This window comes from Lolium rigidum, chromosome 3 (assembly GCF_022539505.1).
Source record: "Lolium rigidum isolate FL_2022 chromosome 3, APGP_CSIRO_Lrig_0.1, whole genome shotgun sequence".
Taxonomy (NCBI): Eukaryota; Viridiplantae; Streptophyta; class Magnoliopsida; order Poales; family Poaceae; genus Lolium; species Lolium rigidum.
In genome coordinates, this window is record NC_061510.1 from 149,721,113 (window position 1) to 149,725,915 (window position 4,803).

Below are 4,803 nucleotides of genomic sequence, written 5' to 3' on the forward strand. Positions count from 1 at the left end.
CAACACTAGGAGGCTCCCAAAAACCTATGGGGCTAGCACAACACCAAGCTAGCCTCCATAGGTGCACTTCCTCCAAGATCCCACCATAGGAACTCTAACTCCAAGATCCACAAAGGACTAGCACGAATTGGTGAAAACTCTCTTGGTAGAACTATAGATCGGGGCCTCCTCCACCACTCCTCAAAGTTTGGGCAAGATTGGTTGGATGGTTGGGGAGATCCTCAAAGATTAAGCTCAGCAACAATGGAGGAGAGAGAGAAGAGATAAAAACGAGTTGGGGAAGAAGGGGCCTTTATATACCCCCCCCCCCCGAATCCAACCTTTATTTGATGTTTCCGCCTAAGCGGTACTACCGCTTTGGCAAGCGGTAGTATCGCTCTGGATTCGAAATCCCCCACAGATCTGGCCACGTGGACACACAGCAGTAGTACCGCCTGCGGTACCGCTTGAGGTACCGCAATGGCCTCTGGGAGTTACTGGATCACGAGCGGTACCGAAGCGGTACCACAACGGTGGTGCCGTAACTCACGTTACGGTACTTAAGCGGTACATTGGGCGGTACTAACGCTCAAGGTACCGCAGAGGTACCGCAAAGCTCACTGTGGGACTTTTCAGTGCAAAACTCCAGAGCGGTACCATGGGGCGGTACCAGTAGGGTAGCGGTACTACCGCTCCTGGTACCGGTAGTACCGGTCAGGCAGAAACAACTTTTTTTGTCTCTTTCTCTCCAACCATGTCACCTCGCGATACACACGTAAAACCAGAAAACCTACCAGCTACGCTTCAGTCCTCCGATATTGACGTGTTCAGCGAGGGCACCGTGCACTTGCAAATCTATCAAAGACAATCTTTGCACACGGTGAGATTCATTCAAGTGTTGTCATTAAACACACAAAACACGGGGTTTAGACTTTACTCTTTCAATCTCCCCCTTTTTGGTGTTTGATGACAACACAAGAATTTGCAATGGCATAAGATATTATGATGAGGTTTTAGATTTGCAAAAGCTCGACGGAGCTCCCCCTAGACATGTGCATACTTAGAATATGCGTTTGAATACAAATGCACACATCCTAGAGGCATAACTCCCACTAGATTTTACAAACCATGCACATATGCAACAAGGATACTTGACATGTTCATATAGCATATGCACACTATGGAGGCAACACAAGATCATGCAAAGAGTGTTGGGTGAATTTGTCATACCTTTGCCTTGAGAATACCCAAACTCATAACAAGTGCCTCCATAGAATTGATGTAACCAACACAAGAGATAAGCAATGAAGACCAAAAGGCTACAACGAAAGTCCCCATGCAAAAACCCATCCTAATAGGCAACTTCTCCCCCTTTGGCATCGGAACACCAAAAAGGAGAATAGGCATACCAACAAGAACGGTAAGGAAATGCACAACCAAGCTTGCAAAAACCAACAAGGAAAACAAAGCTTGGATGAGACTCCCAAAAACATGAAGAAAAAGAAACAACAACAAAAGAAGAAAAACAAAAGAAAGTCAAAAAGAAACAAGAAGAACCAAAAACTCCTCAAGGAGGAGGTTGGTGGCCGAAGCCACCGTGTAAGAGTATAGTAGTGTGAGGTCGCGTAGATGTATCTAGGACTCACGGCTACAACTCAACATGAAGCTCATTAGTCACTTATTTGACAAATAGCGTATGTTTTGGATTTCTTTATGCACTATGGGGGGACTGATAGCTCAATAAGTTTAAACCGCACTCCCCCTATGTTCATGCGTGCTTTTCATCTAGACATATAGCTAAAGAGTGGTATGTGCGCACGACGGTTAAGCGAAGTTCGACGGATCAATGATATTTAGCTCATGCCTCAACTCAATGAAACGCTTCTCATCCAAGGGCTTCGTGAAGATGTCCGCCAATTGCCCCTTGGTGCCAATGAAGGATAGAACAATATCTTCGCGAGCAATGTGATCCCGAATGAAGTGGTTCCTTATCTCAATGTGCTTCGTCTTACCATAAAGAACCGGATTGTAGGCGATCTTGATTGCGCTCTCATTGTCACACAAAAGAGGGACCTTGCAATAATCGAGTCCATAATCCCTCAAGATTTGCCTCATCCATAAGATTTGAGCACAACTACTTGCCGCGGCAACATACTCGGCTTCCGCGGTAGAGACGGAAACACACTTTTGCTTCTTTGAGGACCAACACACCAAGGATCTTCCAAGAAAGTGACAAGCTCCGGATGTAGACTGCCTATCAACCTTGTCGCCCGCCCAATCGGAGTCGGTAAAGCCAACCAATGAGAAGTCTGTGTCCCTTGGGTACCATAGTCCGAAGTGTGGGGTATCAACTAAATATCGAAAGATTCTCTTTACCGCCACGATGTGGCTTTCCTTCGGACTTGCTTGAAACCGTGCACACATACCGACGCTTAACATAATGTCCGTATGAGAAGCACTAAAGTAAAGAAGCGAACCTATCATCGAACGGTAGAGCTTGGGATCCACCGCCTTGCCGCCCTCATCAAGAGAGAGTTGACATTTGAGGTGCATCGGAGTTCCAATACCCTTGGCTTCCTTCATGTTGAAGCGCTTGAGCATGTCTTGGAGTTACTTTGCTTGATTGATGAAGGTGCCTTGTCGCATTTGCTTGATCTCGAAGCTGAGGAAGTACTTGAGTTCACCCATCATTGACATCTCAAACCTATTAGTCATCAACTTAGCAAACTCATCATTGAACTTTGTGTTAGTTGATCCAAATACGATGTCATCTACATAAAGTTGGCATATGAAGAGCTCCCCGTTGACCTTCTTAGTAAAAAGAGTGGGATCGATTTTCCCCACTTCGAAACCACGGTCTTCAAGCAACTCCTATAGATGCTCATACCAAGCTCTAGGAGCTTGTTTGAGACCATATAGGGCCTTTTTGAGCTTGAAGACATGGTCCGGAAAATGGGGGTCCTCGAACCCCGGGGTTGCTTCACATATACCTCCTCATGTAAAGGACCATCAAGAAAAGCACTCTTAACATCCATTTGTTGTAGCTTGAAACCATGGTGAGCGGCAAAGGCCAAAAGGATACGGATGGACTCAAGCCTTGCAACGGGTGCAAAGGTTTCGCCAAAGTCCACGCCTTCAACTTGAGAATAGCCTTGTGCCACCAATATTGCTTGTTGCGGATGACGATGCCGTGTTCATCTTGCTTGTTCTTGAAAACCCATTTGGTGCCGATAACATTGCGGCAATGATTGGGTCGCTTCATGAGAGTCCACACATCATTCCTCTTGAAGTTGTTGAGTTCCTCTTGCATTGCTATCAACCAATCGGGATCTTCAAGCGCATCATTAACCTTGAGTGGTTCCACCATAGAGACAAAGGCGTGGTGCTCACAAAAGTTTGCTAGTTGCCTCCGGGTGGTCACTTTGCTCTTTAAATCACCAATGACATTACGCAAGGAATGAGACTTGAGGCGCAAATGTCTTGTAGTAGTATCTTCACGGCGAGTATCGGCTATAGGAGTAGGTTCTTCTGAGTCCTCTTGGCCTTCATCATGGTTTAGATCCACGCCATGACCTTCATTGTTGTTGTATGGGGCATCATCATCATCATCATGAGAGCCGGACGACTCGGGGGTATTGGGAATGGGAGTGTCCATAGAGATTGTCCCCGAGCCATTCGGTGAAGAACTTGAAGCTTGACCTTGGTCACTTGATGTCGGTTGTTGTGGTAGTTGAGCTTGCGGTAGTTGTTGATGTTGTTCTTGAGTTTGTTGAGGTAGGCTTGCACTTGCTTGTTGTTGTTGTTGTTGTTGACGTTGAACTTGAGGTTGTTGTAGGGGTTGGCTTGCACTTTTTTGATCAATGGAAGAAGCTTGGCCTTGTGGTGTAGATGGCTCCACTTGTGTGGAACTTGGTCCTTCCCCGGTACTCATAGAAGGTAGCTCTTGAGGTCGGCGAATGCCAACACTCATCCTTCCTATGGAATCTGGGGGAATGGCATCTCCTTTCTCACAAGAAGCACTTCGCTCCTCCAAAGATCTATCATCTTCATCGAATGTCACATCACAAGATTCTACAACTCGCCCATTTGGCTTGTTGAAGACTCTATAGGCGTGAGAATCCGTTGCATAGCCAACGAAGATTCCTTCTTGAGCTCTTGAATCAAACTTGGATAGACGTGTGTCTTTGACAAGCACATAGCATTTGCATCCGAAGACCTTGAAGTATGAAACATTGGGTTTGTTGCCGGTGAGGATCTCATATGGTGTCTTCTCTAGACCCTTGCGAAAGTAGAGGCGATTAGTAGCATGGCACGCGGTAGAGATAGCTTCCGCCCAAAAGTTGTAGTTGGACTTGTACTCCATCATCATTGTTCGAGCGGCTTCGATTAAGGTTTGATTCTTCCTTTCTGCGACCCCATTTTGTTGGGGAGTATTGTAGGATAACGTAGCATAGAAAACAAAAAATTTCCTACCGCAAACACGCAATCCAAGCCAAGATGCAATCTAGAAGACGGTAGCAACGAGGGGGTATCGAGTCTCACCCTTGAAGAGATTCCAAAGCCTACAAGATGAGGCTCTTGTTGCTGCGGTAGACGTTCACTTGCCGCTTGCAAAAGCGCGTAGAAGATCTTGATCACGATCGGTTCCGGCGCCACGAACAGGCAGGCACCTCCGTACTCGGTCACACGTTCGGTTGTTGATGAAGACGACGTCCACCTCCCCGTTCCGGCGGGCAGCGGAAGTAGTAGCTCCTCTTGAATCCGACAGCACGACGGCGTGGTGTCGGTGGCGGTGAAGAAGTCCGGCGGGCTTCGCTAAGCTAT